The sequence below is a fragment of the Rhinopithecus bieti genome, unplaced genomic scaffold, assembly GCF_001698545.2.
Source record: "Rhinopithecus bieti isolate Rb0 unplaced genomic scaffold, ASM169854v2 scaffold_17939, whole genome shotgun sequence".
Lineage (NCBI taxonomy): Eukaryota > Metazoa > Chordata > Mammalia > Primates > Cercopithecidae > Rhinopithecus > Rhinopithecus bieti.
The window spans coordinates 533,826-555,854 of record NW_016809446.1 but is presented as its reverse complement, the minus strand read 5'-3'; the positions used below and the strand labels follow the sequence as shown (position 1 = coordinate 555,854).

The 22,029-nt window shown below is 42.2% G+C and overlaps 1 protein-coding gene across 3 annotated transcripts in view; it reads left to right on the top strand.

Annotated features, from left to right (window-relative positions):
- PLEKHM3 (pleckstrin homology domain containing M3) overlaps nt 1-22,029 on the top strand; it is a 214,050-nt gene that overhangs the window by 29,738 nt on the left and 162,283 nt on the right. The window lies entirely within an intron of this gene.

Here is a 22,029-nt window from a genome sequence, read left to right as displayed (position 1 = left end):
CTCTGCTAGGCTCTCACCAGTCTTACATCTAACCAAGGGTAGTGACTATGGGAGTGAAAAGAAAAGGACATTATAAATATTTTTTCTTCTTTTAAAATCCGTTTTTTTAGAGACAAGGTCTTGTTGTCTCCCAGGCTGGAATACGATGGTGTAATTGTAGCTCATTGCAGCCTCAAACTCTCAGGCTCATGGGATCCTCCAACATCAGCCTCTCAAGTTGCTGGGACTATAGGCAGGCCCGGCTAATTTTTTCAGGTTTTTTTAGAGATGGGGTCTTGCTGTGTTGCTATGGCTGGTCCTGTGCTCAAGCAAACCTTCCATTTCAGCCATCCAAGTAGCTGGGATTACAGGCATCAGCCACCACACCTGGCTAAGAAAAGGATATTTTAAAGCACAGTACTTGATGACTGATTAGATATTAAGGGACATGGCTGGGCATAGTGGCTCATGCCTGTAATCCCAGTACTTTGGGAGGCTGAGGCAGGCGGATCATTTGAGGTCAGAGATCAGTCTGGACAACAAGGCAAAACCCTGTCTTTACTAAGAACAAAAATTAGCTGGGCTTGGTGGCACGCTCCTGTAGTCCCAGCTACTTGGGAGGCTGAGGCATGAAAATCAATTGAACCTGGGAGGTGGAGGTTGCAGTGAGACGGTGCCACTGCACTCCAGCCTGGGTGACAGAGGGAGACTGTCTCAAAAAAAAAAAAAAGATGTTAAGGGACGTACAAGTTGCTGTAAGCCCAGTGTCTAGCAGAATGATAGCTTTGCCTTGAGCTCATGTACAAGCAGTTACACCTTCTGATTAGCAAATAACCTCAGTAGTTTTTTTTTTTTGGTTTCTTGGCATTCATTTAGGTTTTTTTTTTGTTTTTTTTTTTTTTGTTTTTTTGTTTTCTGAGACGGAGTCTGGCTCTGTCGCCCAGGCTGGAGTGCAGTGGCTGGATCTCAGCTCACTGCAAGCTCCACCTCCTGGGTTTACTCCATTCTCCTGCCTCAGCCTTCCAGGTAGCTGGGACTACAGGCGCCTACCACCTCGCCCGGCTAGTTTTTTTTTTTGTATTTTTTAGTAGAGACGGGGTTTCACCGTGTTAGCCAGGATGGTCTCGATCTCCTGACCTCGTGATCCGCCCGTCTCGGCCTCCCAAAGTGCTGGGATTACAGGCTTGAGCCACCGCGCCCAGCCATTTAGGTTTTTAATCACAAAGCCTCCTTAACTATCCTAAATCCCTGGTGTAGCCCAAGTTAAGAGGGTGTCATAATTCCAATTTTCTTTTTCCTAGCTTGTTTTGATTGTAAATACAAGAACTCAACCTTCCTTAGGCTCTCTAAAGACCTGAACTGCTCCTTTGAGTGCTCTACACACCATGATAATTATTTAATTCTCATGTTTAAAAAAGTTTAATATTAAATTATGTTGAAATATGAGAACTGAGTGGTATTTTGAAAAGTCAGCTGTAACAAATGGCATTTGCAAGTATCAATATAATATATTCTGACCACCATTTATTTATTTATTTTAAAAATTTTTTCCAACAGGGTCTCACTTAGTTGCCCAGTTTGGAGTGCAGTGGTGTAAATCATAGCTCACTGCAGCCTCAGTCTCCCAGGCTCATGCAGTCCTTCTGCCTCATATCGCTAGGACTACAGGTGTGTACCACCATGCCTGGCTAATTTTTTATTATTATTATTTTTAGTAGAGACAAAGTCTTGCTATGTTGCCCAGGCTGGTTGCAAACTCCTGGGCTCAAGCAATCCTCCTACCTAGGTCTCCCAAACTGTTGGGGTTACAGGCGTAAGCAACTGGCTCCCAGCTATTGCCACCTTTTAGTCATCCAGGAGATAGCAAATGTGGGTAAATGGCATGCCAAGTTTTTGACACCTTTTCTTTCTGGCATTCTCTGGAGAGCAGGCAAGATAAATCATGTTCCTATTGCCCATCAGCTGAAGGGCAGGGGCAGGCAGTGGCCACCCATTTTCAGGCTGCAGTTCTAGATTGCATGGCTGATCACCTATTCTCACAAGCTGGTATTCTCACAAGCATTCTGGAGGGATGTGCCAATATCCAGGTGCCTGCTAGTCAAAATCAGCCAAGATCTCTGAGTAAAATTTACTTTAAAACCTTTTAAGTTAGTAATCCAAACTGAAGAAAGACTCATTGTTTCTCCTGAGGAATATGCCAAAAGCAGAGGGAGGTAGTGCAGTACCTTGGCTAGAGCTGAAGATGAGGACCCAGGAGATTTGGGGTCAGGTAAGACCTCTTCCTTGAGCTGCAGACTCGCATCTCCAACTGCCTGGTGAGCATTTTTGTTGGAATGTACCACAGGCACCTCAAATTCAAACTGTCTCAAATGACTCATAATCCTCCTTTTTCCCACTCCTGCTGTTCTTAGTTAACAAGGGTTAATGAAAGGCTGGGGGCTCTTCAGAAGAAATAAAATTTTGTCAATGGGTTTCTTTTGACAAGGTTTTGTGTCTAGCCCAGTCATTCTCTTACTTGCGGGTGTTATTACTGCATGGTTATATTTTCTCCAGTTAATGTTCATTTTTTTACCTGGCTCCTTTTCTGAACTCACCTTGAATAGCTTAAAGGCTTATGAAAGTGCGTCTTCCCTCGTCTGCTCCTTCTTCCTACCCCGCTTCATCCCTTTCCTTTCTCCTGTAACAAGTCAGAGGGTCTTCTTCATCAGGTAGGGCCTCTACGTCTTGTGTCTCAATTGGTGATGAATAGTCCGGCTCTTGAGCCTTTCTGAGGATAAATGCTGTTTTGGGTACATAAAGCAAATTGGGCTCAGGTATAATGAGGGCTGTGGGTAGCTAGGGTGTAGCAGCTATTTTGCTAATAGGGAAGCCTGGTCTGAAATTCTGGTCAAACAAAGTAGCATATTTGTTAGAAACACTGACTCTAAACCTAGACTGCTAGAGTTTCCAACTTTGCTCTAGTACTTACTAGTTGTATAACATAGGGCAGGTTTCTTAATCACTCTGTACCCCCATGTTAACTTTTTTTTTTTTTTTTTGGACATAAACTATCAGGTAATGGTAGTACTGACCTCAATTTCTTGTGGTCATTAAATGGGTTAAAACATCTACAGTGCTTCTTAGAACCACGTTCAGTACGCTTGAACACTTAATAAAAGTTTTAAACATTGAATGATATTATTGTTACTATTATAAATTGAATTTGAAATCCATCAATGAGAATCAAAGTGACACTAACAAGCACTTCAAGGTGTTTTTTTTTTTGTTATAAAATGGGCCTCACAATAAATATTTCTTGAAACGAATTGGCCTTCCTGTGGTATACTTTCTCATAGTTATTAACTGGTTTGTTAATGGGAAATAGACCATTCTTTCCCTCTCTCATACTGATTTGTGATCAGCTACTTAATTGTCATTCACACCAGAGTTTATAGTCACTGATGGAAGTGATTGTTTCTTACCCATTTGTTTTTCTTTCTTTTTAAAGTTACTTTTCACCTGAGAATTTTACCCATTGTTTTATCTTCAGTATCTAACTTAGTGCTTTGAACGTGTGCTCAAAAATATGTGCTCGAAAATTTTTTTAATGTAAAATGAATGTAATCCTGGTAAGAACTAAGCTGATAAATTAAAGACATTAACCTCTTTAGCTGGTTTGTGTCTTTCTAGAAAAAATGACTCCACCCTCTTTTCTGACATCCTCCCTTTCTCCACCTTCACATCAACATTAAGCATTTGTACATCCTCTCTGTGAAGCTCTGTAGCAGCAGTAAATACTGAAAAATGAAGATAGGCTTTTGTCTCAAAAGCTGCCCCGTGTTCACTTTCCCCTCCCTGACTGTGTGTGGCTTATAAAGTGCCCCTAACATTGGAAGAATGTTACTCTGGTCTTGGAGAGCTTGGAGAGCTATTTAGATACCGTTTCAGACTCCTGAGTTGCGTAGGCACAATTAAGATTTCCCTTCTTACAGGAATCTGACTGCTGTTTGATGAGCACAAAGCCTGATGAGATCATTGTGGTTTGCCCTTTAGTCTTTCTGAAGTTGGCAATCATTTGAGATAATTTTATAACGTTTTTCAATTTTTCTCTCTTCCTTAATTATGTTTCTTTATAGAAGATTATTGCTTTGGATTTGGAGACCACTGCTTTCCTAGAATGGGAAAGGGATATCTGAGAGCAGAATACATGAACCAGATTAATAGTTTGTTTATTACTGTCAAAGCCAACATCTGAGCACCCAGTATGTTTGTTCTCAGGGTGAGTGAGAGAGCCCAGGTGGAAAGAGAGGAGAAAAATAATAATAATGGCAGTGGCAGTGGCAGCTAACACTTTGTTCACTGACAATTTTAAGTGCTTTATAGGTAGCAGCTTATTTAATTTATAGAACACTCCTGTGACATGGGTTTTTCATTGGTCCTGTTTTAAGGATGATGAAACTGAGGCACAGGAAGCGTAAGTAACTTGTTCGAATTCCCACAGTGAGGGAGAAGTGGAGCCTCAATTTGGATCTAGGCAGTCTCCCTCCGAGTCCAGGCTCTTAACCACTAAGCTGGTGCTGTGCCCTTACTTTGGAAGCTAGTGGTCCTCAGTCTCCACAGCCCTCCACTTTGAAAACCTCATTGGCAGTAAATCCCTATGGGGGTAGTTGGTGGGGATCAGTACGATAATGTTCACTGAACTAAAATTAACCAACTTAGGTGTGGTTGAAATTATTTAACACAGAAAGATTTATGTATGCCTTGTAACTCTATCACTGGTTCAGAAAAACTGAGGCATGCCAAAGCAATCCAGCTAAGCAAGGATTTTTCCCTGCATTTAACTTATTCGCTGAAATACTTGGACACAGAGCCGGTCACAGTTTCTTAGGAGACCAATGAATCCACAAAAGGAAGACAGTCACTTTGCCTTTCATACTGTTTAATGTTAGCATGGCAACAGCTGAAGTGAACCGACCCCGATGGGTTTGTAAGCATGGAAGGGAGAGCTGTGGGGTTTTGCCCCATTTAAAAAAATTATTATACATTAAGTTCTGGGATACATGTGCAGAACGTGCAGGTTTGTTACATAGGTATACACGTATTTGGCCCATTTTTTAACTGTTTTACTTGGGAGATTGCCTTGCCTCAGTCAGAGGCAGACCTAGCTCTGACTTCTTAAGAAGGAATGTCGGCTGTGCTAGTGGATGAAGGTTGCCACCAGTTGATGGGATGTGGCTTTTTTCCCATCTTAAATAGTTAACACCATTTCCATCATCTGAGGATTGAATAGTTCTGTCTCAGGGTTAAATCATAAAGTGATGATGGGAAGAAATAGATCTAAGGCAGAGTGACAGCAGAGGCAATTATCTCTGAAGAACCTCAAGGTAGGTGGTGGACACCAAAGCTTCCTCAGGATCAGTGCCTCTCCTTACTGCCATCCCAGCGTTTGCTATGCCCTTGGTAGCTATAGCAAGGTATGACTGGGAACCAGCCCTGAGAGTGGGCCCTGATCCTACTACCAGAATGGCTGATTTCTTACAAGTCAATTCCAGAAAATGAAAAAAAAAAAAAGTATGGCTGATTTCTAGTCTTAGCACTAGTCTTAGTTGTATAAAGACATGCTCTTCACTAGTGCCTGTACTAAACCCTTTTCCCTCTGCATCACTGTTATCTGTTCTTGTTCACTGAGTAATGACACAATCATAAGCACCAAGGACTTCCCTGTGGGATAAAGAAAACAAGGTCTTAACATCTCAGAATTACAATCTAAACATAAACGTATCATAAGGTAAGAACCTAAAAAGTCATGTGAACGTGTGAACATATATATGAAATATAGGTTATACACACACACACTTATAACAAAGTATAGACACATAGAGGAAGTGAGGCTGTATATAGACAACTTTATTGTCTGTTGCGTTTGGTTTACAGACCTACTGAGGCAGGTTAAATTATCTCTATTGTCCTTCCCAACTCCGAAATTATATCATTCTAGGATGTATTTGAACTGACCCTGACTCATGGTTGTGTGGAAGCTAATTACTGTAGTCAGATAATAAAAAATTGTAATGAAAACGTAGGTATGGTTGAAATTATTTAACACAGAAAGATTATGTGTGTCTTGTAACTCTACTTCTGGGTGGAACCGCTGTTGCAATTTTTAAAATAAAAAAATTTTAAAGAAATTCTTTGCATTAGCTACAGAGCTCTGAAACTCAACAAACTGCCAGAATCTAACTTACTTTTCCATTCCTGACTGTGTTCACATTTTCATCTGCTTGGCAAGGGCAGTGGTCAACTGGGCTTTTGTTTCCGTCGGTTTCACTCTCTGCTGACCTGGTACCATTCCTATGCCTGTATTTTCTTGTTCTAAGTACTTCAGGAGTAGGTCTCAAGCAGAGATTTTCTTTAGGGCTAGAAAAACCATGGCAGTAGAGTTTCTTTATCCCAGGTTTTGTGTTACTCTGTTTCGGTTCCCTTTTTCCCCATCTTTCACTTTTTTTTAAAAAAAGCCAAATTTGGGACTTATACTAAAATGACTGCTTTTTCAATTATGATGTTTCTCAAAAGCCTTGGAGCCAGTAGAGGTGGGAATATTCCTGCAGGCTAAGAACAAGTGAGGTCACCAGGACATGGTCTCTTGCTGAATTTATGATTCACCCTTCAGCAAGATTAGTCAGTACAAAGAAGTTGCTAAAATAGGTCACAGAAAATTGATTTTATATGGTTGTATAGTTTCCATTGGTTACATTATTGAATGTTGGCCTGTGGCAGCTATTTGGAAACCCAATATGCCTCATTGACAGCCCACATTCTGATTCATAACACTTCTCTATGGGAACCTTTAAATCAAAATGTCTGATATTTTTTCCTGGTTGTCCTACTAATTTATTTTTTTTTCTTTTGGCTAAGGAAAACCATGGTTACTAATTTTATAAACTGCTAAAGTTTTCTTTCTAAAACACAAATCTTTTCATATCACTTTGTTCTCAAAAGTGAACCACAGTTCCCCATTTCTTACAAAATCAAGTGTAAACTTTATAAAGCATCCAGGTATCTTCCCAACCTTAACACCCACACCTTCTTCCTTTTGAGCCTTTGCCATTTTTGAAAGTGCCATGTGCTTTAAAGCTCCTGGGCCTTTGGTGCCTCTTCATCCCAGAATACTTTCCCTACCCTTTTCACTTTCCAGAAATCCTCCATTATCTTTCAAGGGCCAATTCAAATGCCCTATCCTCCCTGGGACCTTTCCAGATTTTCTCAATTAAAATTCTTCTTTTTTTCCCCCTTTCACTTTATGTTCCCATGGCACATTTTACTCTGCTGTGCACGATAGATAATTGCTTGTCCATCCATCTCCCACACCAGATTGGAAGTCCTTTGAAGGTATCAGCTGTATTGTAGAAAACTGTGCTGTACCAAGCATGAGCACATGGAAGGTTGAATTCTGTGTATTGGTGCTTAAAAATCAGGACAGAATAGTGATGTTTTGTTTTTTATTTAAAATGGAAAGGGCTTCTCTTTCCTTTCTCCTTAGTTACAGCTTGATTCAAGTTGAATGAAGTTTGTTGTTATTAATACTGTCAGTAAGACAGTATCACTTAATGAGCAATAATTTTATGCCCAGCTCTGTGCTAAGAAGTGTTCATTCACTATCTTAGTTAATAATCACAACAGTTTAACATAATAGATGATATAATCCTGATCTACAAAGGAGGAAACTGAGGCTTAGAGAAGATGACCTCATCCAAGGCTATGCAGCTAGTATGTGGCAGGGCTAGGATTCTAAGCCAAGCCTAACTCCAAGACTGCACATAACCACTGTGTTATACTGCCTCTCCAGCCTGAGGAAGGCTAGGACTCATGCCCTCCACCACAAATAAAACACAATGTGATCTAGATTTAAAGTCTGGAGGTTGGAGTTCCACTCTCAACTTGCCCACTTTGTGGTATAACCTTGGCCAAGTCATTTTGCTTCCTGGAACCTCTTTCCAAATGTGTTCAGTCAGTTAGAATGCTTTCAGAAGCAAGTAAAGTACTCAACCAAAAGTGGCACAAATAGTAAGGCCAAAATATCATTGTATTTTTTCTTTTATCTAACAGATAACTATTGAGCACTTAGTGAATGTCGAGGACTTATGCAATGAACACTTAACAAGATACCCAGGGGTAGGTGGTCTTGGGGTCATCCAGGACCTACAGGCTTTCCATCTTTTTGCTTTGTTGTCCTTGGTATATTGGTGTTTCTCTTCTCTCCCCTCGTTGGTACAAAGTGGCTACAGCTGCCCCAAGGATCATTGTCTAAAAAATTTTTCCTAACTTCCCAAGTGCGTTGGTATCGTTTTCTTAAATACCAACAGTAAAAGCCAGGAAGAAAGAAAGCAGGGCATCTCTTCTGGGTCTTTTTTCCAGAGGCTCCCAATAGCGCCCGCTCCTTGGCCAGAACTGGGTCACATGTCCACCCCTAAGGCAATCTCTGGCAAAGGAAAATAGGCTTATTGTGATTGGATTAAACAAATTATTATTCTTTTCACAGGGCAGGGGAGAGGCCATCTTTCCTGAGCGTATTGCCCCCATACCTGAACAAAATTAGGTTCTGTTAATGAAGGCAGCTGATAGGTTCTGCCTCACGTGTGGATGTACTAGTGGAATTTCTAGGATCCCTTCCAGCTCTAAGTCTCTAATTCTGTAGGCTGCATCAAGAAATCGTAATGGAATGCCATTTATGCCTCAAATCCAGCAGCCTCAGTATGGTAGGGTCTTTTATGTTTAATTCCTATAGATTAGAGATGTAGAGCCAAAAGCTCACCATGGCAAAGAATAAGCATGGTTTGAAAGGCGATGTTCGGAATTGTTTCCTGGGTCAAAAAGCTCAACAAAGGCTAGGGCTTGCCCTCATCACAGAAGACAGAAAACTCTGCTTTTAAAAGTTGGATCTGTGATCTCCTAGTCAGGTTCACACTTGAGAAAAATTGGCCAGGAATGTATTGACTTATGCTCTATCACTGTTGCAAAGAACTGGATGGAAGAGATCCCTAAACTGGTATATCTAGCTAATATGTAGCCAGATATGTTACAGGTCTGTTTCCACTAGAGCTGACATAGGTAATCTTTCTTCTAGGTTTATGAAGGGAAAATGAATGGAATATCCTCTTTTTACCCAAAAAGAAAGTCTCCAAAGTAGCCATAGAAAAGACTAGTTCATTTCTACCAAAACAAATTTGTTAGTAAAAATATCTGTGGAATACCATCTGTGTACTCCACTGGCCAATACTGTACCAGGGCCTGTGGAGCATATTTAATATGTGCAAGACACAGTCTGGCTTTGGTTCCTGTAGTATCATTCTCTTCATGTTCTTTGCTATGGACATGTGTGTCAGTGTCATGATTAGTGTGCCCTGATGTGCCTGTGACGAGGAGGACAAAGACCTAACATTAGTTCATTTTTTCCCTTTGTTTCTGGCTTAAACATAGTTGAGTACTATAATATGAAACAAATTGACTTGGAAAACTGTGTTTTATTAACCAGGAATCAAAGAAAAGAGTGATGATTGTGATTCAGAATGCCAGAGGAGTCTTCATTGAGGAAAGGTTATTTCAGCTGAACTTTGAGAGTTGAGCACAAAGTCAAGGTGGAAAGAACACAGCGTATGTATGAGATGGTCAGGAGGCTAACCTAGAACAGGGGGACATTTTGGAGTAGTAGGCTGAGACTTTGGAGGACCTTCAAAGCCATATGAATAGACTTACTTTGATATATTTGGCAAGAAGCACCTACACATGTCTTGAGACTCAAGATTAAAGGGTATTTGATAAGAAATGTAGAAGTTGGTGGGGTGAAAGGTGGTGTGCTACCCTCATTTTCAGTGGCCTTATGTGTCCATGTAAAGGGACATCAGCTAGAATGGCACTCTTGGCCTCTCTTCTCCATCCCTTTGCACACTCCACCCATGAGAAGGAGGAGTGACTCACTGGCAAGTTTAGGAGATGAACCAGGTAATTCAGCTGCTCTCCTAAGAGCACCAATTCTGGTCCGCTTGCCCAGGTCTGCTCCTCCATGCCATCAGCCCTTCACGGGCAGTTTCCCAGGAGGGGAGGCCTCTGGCTATCCAGTGATGCTTGTGACTCAGAGGTTAGTCTGTGAAATCCTGGGGTTCAATTTGCTGCTACACAACTAAGTTGCATCCTCCAACTGGCTGATGTTTCGATCCCCATGTATCTGGCCACCCTCTGTCCATCTCAATTGGTTCAAAAGTTGGGTGAGGAAAAGGAATGCTCTTCAATGGGTCTCCTCAGGCCCCAGCAGTACATGGAATGATTGGTAGGTGGAAAGAACTAAGGGATGGAAACCAATCAGGTCTGCCAGGCGTCATGATGTGTGATGAGGACTCAAATTAGGATGATAGTGACAATGAAGAGAAAGTGGGACTTGTGAAAAGGAAAAGAAGGGCTGTAATTGGGGATAGATGGAGGATAACGGATAAAGGAAAGAGAAAATCTAAGTGAAGGCCCACCATCTGAAATGCTCTTTACCCCTTCCTGCCATCTCTGAATATCAATTCTATCCTCTCTTCAAAGTCTACCTCAGATGCCACCTCCTTCTCAAGACTTTTAAGAACTTCCCAGGCAAAAGCCCTCTCTTTCTTCTCTTGCATGTTAGAAGGCTCTGAGTACTTTTTGCTGCATATTGCGGATACTTTGGGGCCCATCTTTTCTCCACTATGGGCTATAAACTCTATTGACAGGATCTGTGTCTGATTGGTTTGGTATCTCCACAGATTCTAGCAAAGTCCTTTGCTGATACAGTCAACAATATTTGTGGAGCCAGCCTCTGGTATTCAGGAAGGAGAGAGATATCAAGGTCCCTGTTCTCAGGAGGAGAGAGTTCTTTGAAGGAAATAAAGCAAGAGGTGTGATGGAGAACAATTGAGGGGCTCTTTAACCTGGGTGGTTAAGGGATGGCTTCACTGAGGACAGCACTTTTGAAGTGAAACACTGAGAGAGGCAAATAAGGTAGTGGAACTGGGGAGAGAAGCCCCAGATAGAGAACATGGCAACTCAGAGGTCTCGGAGCTAGAATGTGCTTGGCTTGTTCAAGGAACCTAAGAGAAGATTGTGGCTGGAGTGAGAGAAAGGTTATAAGATGATGTGAGATGAGGTCAGAGCAATAGCTAGAGGCCAGGTCATGTGGACCAGGAAGAAGAGACATTGTAAGCATATGGAATCTGAAGGAAAAAGACAGTTCAGCCGTAAGGGGGTAGGATCAAGCAAATAATTTTTTAATAGACACAGTAAACCTTGGGATATTGGAAGATAGAGGAAAGGAGGTTAGTAGAGAGAGAACTGCAACATGTTATAGAAGGAGGGATTCTAGAGAAGTAGGAAGGAGCTTGTTAACAGTAGAGGTGGAAGGGTCTGCTATAGCAAGGAAGCAAAACGTTTCTTCTTTTGATACTAAAAGGCTGAAACGGAAAACATCTATTGAACACTTACATAGTGTCAGGCATTGTCCTAAGAGCTACTTATTTATTTATTTATTTATTTATTTTTTTGAGACGGAGTCTCGCTCTGTCGCCCAGGCTGGAGTGCAGTGGCCGGATCTCAGCTCACTGCAAGCTCCGCCTCCCGGGTTTACGCCATTCTCCCGCCTCAGCCTCCGGAGTAGCTGGGACCACAGGCGCCCGCCACCTCGCCCGGCTAGTTTTTTATATTTTTTAGTAGAGACAGAGTTTCACCGTGTTAGCCAGGATGGTCTCGATCTCCTGACCTCGTGATCCCCCCGTCTCGGCCTCCCAAAGTGCTGGGATTACAGGCTTGAGCCACCGCGCCCGGCCTAGAGCTACTTATTTCTTCCTCACAACAATACACTGAAGTACATACTACTATGATAGCCCCACTTTAAAGATGAGGAAACTGAGACTCAGGTTAAATAATTTGTCAACGGTCACGTAGGCAGTAAGGGCAGAATTGGGAGTTGAACCTAGGCTGGTTGCTCCAGCAACTGTGGCCTTAACCACTAAGCTCTGTGGCACCTCTACAGGAAATGGGTTAGTATGATGTTGAAGTGAAGCCAAATATCTTATATATACAAGAGCTCCCTACAGTGCACAGAGAAAGAGACCGTGGAATTAGGTGTTTGAGGAAAGTGAAGATGGTATGGATATACTGTTCTGGGGATTGTGTTTCAGATCCACTGAAATGAATAAAAGAATAGATTATCAGGATTAAAGATATGATAGAAGGTGAGCAATATGAATTTGTGTTTCCTGGGGTTAGCACTTCTATCTCTTGCTTAAGAAAGCTAGACTTGAATAGAGAATATAGATGATGGTGTGATCCAGAACTGGTGATTAAATCAGAGAGGTAAGAGAAAACAAGTTTTAACTACTGACCACAGGATCTTGAGAAGCTAGGAGTCCAGTGAAACAGGGAAGAGGTTGTATGGGGTGAGGTGGAAGAGTTTTGTGATTGAAGGCCCTCATGAAGATGGAGTAGAAGGCAGGTGAGGTGGACTGAGAAAAATGCCTGTGTAAAGAATGAAGGAGAACCAGGTTGGAATTGATAAGAACTTTATTATGAAGAGTTCTAAAAGGTCTAGGATATTACTGTTGTGGAAGACAGAATTTGTCTCTGGAGTCAAAGAGGGTAAGGAACTGTGTTGTCAAGATCCTAAAACCAGAGGGCAAATGCATAACTCACATTATTACCCACCACAGCAACACCCCAGGGTTCTTTCCCACTGAGTCCACATGTGGTCTCAGCATCTTTCTCAGTGCAGAATTCCAGGAAGTCAATAGCAGTCGATGAAAATTGACTTTTATCTTTGCTTTAGACAGTGCCAGGAGGGGTTGTTATTTGAGACCAAGAGTGGGTGGAGCTGACAGTGGGGCAGTGTATAAGAGATGAAGTTTAGTAGTCCCCTGGAATTAGAGTCGGTGGCTAGAGTGGAATTTTGAAACCTAGAGGGTGTAACTAATCTTAGAGAAGTCCACAGCCTTAGAGGAGGGAGTGGGTCTGGTAGGTGGTTGAATGGTTCTCAGGAAGTCTAACCACATTCTCTCCTGGCCCAGGCTGTCAGTGCAGTGCTGGCAGCACCTGGGCCAGAGCCGTTAGGTGAGGTTGAACCAAGTGGCATGGTATCTGCAAAGCTGGAAACGGGGCCTAAAAGGCAAGAGGAAGTAGTAGTTGAATACAGATTGTTGGTATTGGCCATAAGTGAAGACGAGCCAAATCAGAGGAATACCTTTGTTCTGAAGTGATGCTTCTTTTCTTTTATCTTTAGCTAATCAATTATATTGATGGAGGCCTCATGTAGTGGCTCACACCTGTAATTCCAACACTTTGGAAGGCCAAGGCGGTAGGATTGCTTGAGCCCAGGAGTTTGAGACCAGTCTGGGCAACATAGCGAGGCCCTGTCTCTACAAAAATAAAAATAAATTATCTGGGTGTAGTTGGCGCACACCTGTAGTCCTAGCTACTCAGGAGGCTGAGGTGGGAGGATCTCTTGAGCCTGGGAGGTTGATGCTTGTCGTGAGCCATGAACATGCCACTGCACTTCAGCTTGATCAACAGGGCAAGACCCTGTCTCAAAAAAAAACCAAAAAATTTTTATAATGATGGAGAAGTCTATATTCGAGTAATTTACCACAACGAAATTGTGAGGACCTTAAGAACTTCTGTCACCTTTGTGTCTCCAACAAAGCTTAGTGCCCTGCTTTGTACGTAGTTGGTGCTCCATAAATGCGGGTCAAATTGCTTTGCTTCCTTGTCTTTGAGCCTATATAACAGTTGTAAATCCTGTTTCCTGACTTTCAGATAATATCATTTATCCTTTCAGCTTACTATAGCCTGTAGAGAAACTGAGAAGAAAGATGATCCAGTGAAAGAAGTGTCATAGATCTGCTAAACTTTGACAGAGAAGCAGTCCGGGTGAGCCTGTCTAGGACAGGGTGTTATACTGCAGTCTTAGGAGTACTCCATCCACTTTCTGCTGTGGCTTTTTTTCACATTTATTAATCTTATTATAATAACTTAAGTATTTCATTTAAATTTTCCTAGATAATTTTGATTTGGAATATTGGCACCACATGGCTTTTGAGTTCTTTGAAAACATTAAAAGGTTGCACTTTGTCTTTCATTCCAACTATTGCCTGATCTTCAGAATCCTATTCCTGTGGATTCATTCATTATTCTGACTCAGGCAGTCCAGATTTTCCTGGTAAAGTAGGTTACCTAAACATTTCGTTTATTGTGATCTGGAACATTGTATTTTTTAAAAAGGCAAAATTCTATAAAGTAACCAAAATGAAAGCACATTAATAGTTCAGTAATTATATATGCTAATATATGTGAACAAACCTAATTATTTTATCTGTATATATTTATAAAAAATGTCTAAAGGGTTCATATCAAACAGTATACAGTCTGGGCAGGAGAATTTTGTGGGTGCTAGGGTGTAGAAGTGGAAACTTTTTTTTTCCTTTTACATTTCTTACTGATTTGGGGAATAATTTTTATTATAAAATTTAATAAATATTTGGTGAGCATGAAATAGTATTTGAAGGCAAAAATGACTCTGAGTCATCAGAATGGTATAGACATACAGCCATGAAGGTTCAGAGGAGAGTTGTTTTCAACTAGAAGGGATGAAGAAAGGCTTCAGGAATGGATAAGATTTTATTGTAGCCCTCAAGTATAGGGAGAACTCGGACAAGCAGAGATGAAGGAAGATCTAGGTGGGGGACTGTGGAGAAAATGCATGAAGGTCAGGAGGAGGTGAGCCATGGAAACGGTGATTCGGTCAGCTGACAGAAAGATGGTGGAGTTAAGCGGGGCAGCACTGTGTGAGGGGTTTCTGAGGAAATGTATGATGGAGGGGTCAGGCTAATATACCCTGAACCCCCTAATTATCTTAACATCCCTAGAAGTGAGACAACCACCTGTGACATACTCTTGCAAAAACAAAACAGAAACAAAACCAAAAAGCCACCAAGAACGAAAACACAAAAAACCTCACTGAACCTTGAGGTTCAAGTAGCAGTTGACAGAAAACGTGGGAAACAGGAACATTGAAGTAATTCTGTGAAGATACACTCAGCCAAATCCAGAATGTGGGAAATTCTACAGGATAAATGAACCAGCTTCTTCAAGAAATACATGGCATGAAAAAAAGGAGGAAGAGAGAACTGTTACAGATTTAAAAAAACTTAAAAGACATGTCAATGAAATCAACATATGAACTCATTCAAACAAACTATCTATATTAAAGAAATGTGCCTGGGCGCGGTGGCTCATGCCTGTAACCCTAGCACTTTGGGAGGCCAAGGCGGGTGGATCACCTGAGGTCAGGTGTTCAAGACCAGCCTGACCAACATGGCGAAACCCCGTGTCTCTACTACAAATACAGCCGGGTGTGGTGGCACACACCTATAATCCCAGCTACTTGGGAGGCTGAGACAGGAAAATTGCTTGAACCGGGGAGGTGGAGGTTGCAGTGAGCCGAGATGCTGCCACTGCACTCAAGCCTGGGTGACAGAACGAGACTCCATCTCAAAAAAAAAAAAAAAAAAAAAAAAAAATGTTTGAGACAACCTGGGAAAATTAGACACAGACTGGGTATTAGATAAGGAATTATCAGTTTTGTTGGGTATGAAAAAGTATTGTATATATTTTAAAGATCTTATCTGTTAGACTAGAAATATACCCTGAAGTATTTACAGGTGAAATGAAACTAATGTCTGTGATTTGCTTTCAAACATACCAGCAAGAAAAACAAATAAAAAGCAAGAGTTGGAGAGGGATAGGAGAGATGAAAGAAGAATGGCAGAAAATTGCGATTTTTAAAACTGAACAATGCGTACCTGGCATTCATCTTACTCTTCTACATGCTTTTCAAGTGTGTTTGAAACTTTCCATAATGAAATGTTTAAGGCCAAGCCAAGGAGTATGGACTTTACTGTGTGGCACCCAGAAACCTGTGAAGAGTGTTAGCCTGAGGAGGGGTGTGAGAGGGACTGTGAGATACCCATAGAGTTTAGCCTGGCAACAGTGGGTGAAATGGCCAGGAAGGAGGAGGACTCAACGTTGATGAAGGTGGCCATGAGCATGGCAACTTTTTTGAGAACAGATAGAGGAAATAATGGCAAAAGAGAAACTCTTTGGGGTGTTGGCAGTAGAGAAGTGAATCAGGTGCATGATAGGGAAAATTCCCTTCTTCCTCTTCAGTAAGTAGCATTTATTGTCCCGAAACCACTGCACTGGATACTGTAAGGATGAGGAGAAGGAAAAGGAGATCTTCATTAAGGAGGAACAGAACCAAGTCTTTGTATTAGCCACAGTAGAAAGCAATAGAGAAATAGTTGTTTTTTTTGGTTTGTTTGTTTGTTTTGTTTTTCTTTTTCATGAGGAATTTGTCTTGTGGTTTCAGTGTGAAATTCATGGGTACAGTGATTTGTTTTGCTCGCCTTTCTCTGTTTTCTTTGGGGAAATGATACTCTTTGTCAGTGATGCTATCTGGATCATTTGTGATATTAGATAATTTACTCATTTGCAAAATAAATTATATTACAGTTGACTCTTGAATAACTTGGGTTAGGTGTGGCAATCCCCCATGCCGTAAAAAATCCATGTTTGGGCCAGATGTGGTGGCTCATTCCTGTAATCCCAGCACTTTGGGAGGCTGAGGCGGGCAGATCACGAGGTCGGGAGATCGAGACCATCCTGGTTAACACAGTGAAACCCCGTCTCTACTAAAAATACAAAAAATTAGCTGGGCATGGTGGCAGGCGCCTGTAGTCCCAGCTACTCAGGAGGCTGAGTCAGGAGAATGGCGTGAACCTGGGAGGCGAAGCTGGCAGTGAGCCGAGATCGCGCCACTGCACTCCAGCCTGGGCGACAGAGCAAGACTCCCTCTCAAAAAAAAAAAAAAAAAAATCCATGTTTAATATTTGACTCCCCCAAAACTTTATTAATAGCCTACTGTTGACCAGAAGCCTTACTCTGGTCAACGTGATACTTCATGATAACATGAACAGTCAATTAACACATATTTTGTATGTTATATGTATTATATACTGTATTCTTACAATAGAATAAGCCAGAGAAAAGAAAATGTTATTAAGAAAATCAGGTGGGGTGCAGTGGCTTATGCCTGTAATCCCAGCACTTTGGGAGGCTGAGGCATGCAGATCAGGAGTTCGAGACCAGCCTGGCCAACATGGTGAAACCCCGTCTCTACTAAAAATACAAAATTAGCCAGGTGTGGCAGGTACCTGTAATCCCAGCTACTTGGGAGGCTGAGGCAGGAGAATCACTTGAACCCAGGAGGCGGAGGTTGCAGTGAGCCAAAATCATGCCATAGCACTCCAGCCTGCAGGACNTAGGCATCTAGTTCTATTTTTAGGAATTGCCCCTCCATGTCAAATCACATAAAACACCTTGCCATGTCCTCAGTATTTTTTAAATGTCTCTGAGTATTTTAGAACCTGTGAGAAATCTTACAAGAAAAAAATTGCAGGCATTGAAAAAAATAGATTTTTGATTATATTCCGCATAGGTGAGTCACATCTGTAATCCCAGCACTTTGGGAAGCCGAGGTGGGTGGATCACTTGAGGCCAGGAGTTCGAGACCAGGCTGACCAACATGGCAAAACCCCGTCTCTGCCAAAAATACAAGCCAGGCATGGTGGTTCATGCCTGTAATCCCAGCTACTCGGGAGGCTAAGGTATGAGAATTGCTTGAACCTGGGAGGTAGAGGCTGTAGTGAGCTGAGACTGTGCCACTGCACTCCAGCCTGGGTGACAGAGAAGACTCTGTCTCAAAAAAAAAAAAAGGTTTAGATAAAAACATTAAGACCGGGTGCGGTGGCTCAAGCCTGTAATCCCAGCACTTTGGGAGGCCGAGGCAGGCGGATCACGAGGTCAGGAGATCAAGACCATCCTGGCTAACACGGTGAAACCTCGTCTCTACTAAAAAATACAAAAAACTAGCCGGGCGAGGTGGCGGGCGACTGTAGTCCCAGCTACTCGGGGGGCTGAGGCAGGAGAATGGCGTAAACCCGGGAGGCGGAGCTTGCGGTGAGCTGAGATCCGGCCACTGCACTCCAGCCTGGGTGGCAGAGCGAGACTCCGTCTCAAAAAAAAAAAAGAAAAGAAAAAGCTGGGCACAGTGGCTCCCACCTATGATCCCAGCTCTTTGGCAGGCCAAGGTGGGAGCATTGCTTGAAGCCAGGAGTTTGATACCAGCCTGGGCAACATAGCAAGACTCTGTCTCTACAAAAAATTAAAAAATGAACCAGGTGCGGCAGTGTATACCTGTAGTCCCAGCCACTCTGGAGACTGATCTAGGAGGATTGTTTGAGCCTCTAGGAGTTCAAGGCTGCAGTGCGCTATGATTGTGCCACTGTACTCCAGCCTTGGGTACAGTGTGAGACCCTGTCTCAAATAAATAAATAAACTTCAGATCCAGTAGAAAGAGTTGTTAGAGAAATGATAGTTCTCTAGCACTTTATGATCAGATATGTAACTTTTATATCACACACAATATATTAATAAGGTATGGTATAAACAGGTCCTCCAGAGAGGAATGGATACTCCAGAAAATAGCTTGCTGATCACCTTTGCAATTTTCTTCTTATTTTCTTTTCTTTTTTTTTTTTTTTTTTTTTTTTTTTTGAGATGGAGTCTCACTCTGTCACCCAGGCTGGAGTGCAGTGGCGCGATCTCGGCTCACTGCAACCTCTGCCTCCCGGGTTCAAGTGATTCTCCTGTCTCAGCCTCCTGAGTAGCTGGGATTACAGGTGCACACCACCACACCCGGCTAATTTTTGTATTTTTATTAAAGATGGGGTTTCTCCATGTTGGACCAGTCTGGTCTCGTACTCCTGACGTCACGTGATCCGCCCACCTCAGCCTCCCAAAGTGCTGGGATTACAGGCGTGAGCCACCGCGCCCAGCTGATTCTTATTTTTCAAGAAATTACATGACAAACAGCAGCCTATAAGAATACACCATTTTCCCAGCCTGGGCAATATGGTGAAACCCTGTCTCTATTAAAAACATACAAAAATTAGCTAGGTATGCTGGCATATACCTGTATTCTTAGCTGGCTGGGAGGCTGAGGTGAGAGGATTGCTTGAGCAATCCTCTGGGAGGTCAAGGCTGCAGTGAGTCATGATCATGCCATTGCACTCCAGCCTGAGTGACAGAGTAAGACCCTGTCTCAAAAAAAAAAAAAAAGCCATTTCCTAGGATTCTAGGATTCACACTTTTTTTTTCTGTTTCAATTTAATGTACCACTTAAAGAGGGCTGAAGCTGAGTTGGGAGAACAGAGATAGGAAATGTTGCTTAGTCAGTGGGGAAAAAATGTTGGAACCCAGTGCATTTTTTCTTCTTATTCTGCATCTAGAAGGTGAGGGAACCTTGAAGATTCCCTCGCCGGTCTTCTCATTCAGTCCACCCAAGCTGGCACCTGCCACCATACCTTCTATAGTTAGAAGGGAGTGAGGTTTTAGCTGGGCTTGCTGCTGGTTTGGGCCCAATTAAAGTAGAATTTTTAATTCCTGGGAGCTGTTGTTAAAAGCTCACAGAGAGATAAGAAGAGGGGAGGAAAATTCCTAGCTAAAAGCAGGAGAGGTGGTTTTTATTTTACTCAGCGGACTCAGCTGAGCCATCGGGTCACAGTGGGGATGGGGATAGAGGGACACATAGTTTTAAGTCTTATTATGGAAAAGATTGAACTATCATCAGTACTTGATGGAAATGAGACCAGGAGAGGTGGCAGCAGTGTCGCTAACAGCACTGCCTCCCTTATTGCATTATCAGAAGAAAAAGATAACCTGCAAATAGGCATCCATTATCTCTTTCTACAAAGGGATTAGTGTGGGTTGCAAGAAATTAATGGCTTTTGAGTTACCACAGAAATACTAATGAATGTCAGGACCAGAGATGTAAAACAGGTAAAACTGGCTTTTCTCAGCCGCATTTCTCTCCTTTTCTCTTTTGGTTTGCTATTTTAAGATCTAGACCTATATTACTCTTTTTTTCTCTAGCCAAAAGCAGAAATCTTTAACCAAAAGCAGAAATCATACCCTTTGGCAGTATGATTTATCTTTTTTAGGGAATGACTCAATTAGTTTATGACTATCTCCAATGTGTGTCGGCAAAGAGATTGAGAAACATTTCAGAAATTAAAGTCTCTACCAGGGAGGAGATGATTGACATCCCTCACATGGATGTCATTTATTTCCTTCCTTCCTTCCTTCCTTCCTTCCTTCCTTCCTTCCTTCCTTCCTTTCCTTCCTTCCTTCCTTCCTTTCTCCTTTCCCTTTCTCCTCCTCTCCTTTGAGACAGAGTTTCACTTTTGTTGCCCACGCTGGAGTGCAATGGCATGATCTCGGCTCACTGCGACCTTTGCCTCCTGGGTTCAAGTGATTCTCCTGCCTCAGCCTCCTGAGTAGCTGGGATTACAGGCACATGCTACCATGCCCAGCTAATTTTTGTATTTTTAGTAGAGACAAGTTTCGCCATATTGGCCAGGCTGGTCTTGAACTCCTGAACTCAGGTGATCCACCTCCCTCGGCTTCCCAAAGTGCTGGGATTACAGGCGTGAGCCACTGCGCCTGGCTGGATGTCATTTTCATGTCTGATAAGAATGTCAGGAAATCTCTGAAATGATAGTCCCCTTTTATTAAGTACTAAACTAGTATATATTGCAGCTAATCATTGATTACGGATGGCATGACTAGTAAAACAGAGAGAAAGGGAGAAAAGAAGATAGGAGGGAAATTATACCTACTATATGCTGAGCATTGTGCTAGGTGCTTTATTTCTAATTCAACAAGTACTTATTAAGCACCCACTATGTACAAGGCAATGTTCAGTGTGCTGTGGTCTAAGAATGAAAAGAGAGACCTTACCCTTGCCCTCAGTGGAACTGATTGTCTAGCAGGAAAGACAGTCTTAAAAAAAATTTAAGACTTATTTTATTTGTTCAGACATGTAAATAAGCTATTATAATATAGCCTGAGCTAAGAGCCCATGATAGAAGAATAATTTAGTAGTGATACCTGCTACTGACTCAGGCATGCATGCATGTGTGTAGGTGAGGTTGGGAGAATCAGGACAGACTCTTTTTCTGAAAGAGGGTAAGTGTGCAGTTGCTGATTGAAGCCTTTGGAAGGAGCATTGCAAGCTCAGGGAACAGCATAAGCACAGTCAGGCTCAGAGAGAAAACTGCCATCTAAGCAGAGACCTAAAAAGTGAGCTAGTCGGGTCAAGCTTGGATCTCTGGTTCCTAGACAGAAGGTCCATGAACTGGCCTTGAGGGCTGCTGAAGGTGTCTGAGAAATGAGAGTTTGTGAGCAGCACATTTTATGTTGTCTCCTATTCATTGACCCTTCCTCGCTTTACCAACCTGAGAAAAGATAAGAGTATTAGCAGAGAGTTAGGTCCAGTGGCAGAAGGCACGTTCTCTCTTGTGTATTTGGTACTGTTAGGTTGGTGCAAAAGTAATTGCGGTTTTTACCATTAAAAGTAATGGTAGAAATAGACTGTTAATAGACTATTACCTAGAAAACATGGAACCCTGGCAAAGTGTGATTGGTTCCTAGATTCACAAGGCATAGCAAGTCACAGTCGTTCCAGTATTTCTGTTTTCCACACAGACCTCTGCATCTCACATTGATGTTGCACACTCCATTGGTGTTGCACGTTCCATGCCCCATACTTATTCTCGTACATGTGATTCCACCCTAGTTCTAGTTTTTATTTTTATTTTATTTTTAAGACAGAGTCTTGCTGTGTCTCTTAGGCTGGAGTGCATTGGCATGATTACAGTGGCTACAGGCATGTGCCACATGCCCAGCTAATTTTTTAATTGTTTATAGAGATGGGCTCTCACTATGTTGCCTAGGTTGGTCTTGAACTCCTGTGCTAATGCAATCCCTCCCACCTTGGCCTCCCAAAATGCTGGGATTAGAAGTGTGTGCCATCACACCCAGCCTCCTAATTAAAGTTTTTAGACTCAAGATTTCCCCAGCTATTTCTTGCCAATTAGGTACCATCTTGGG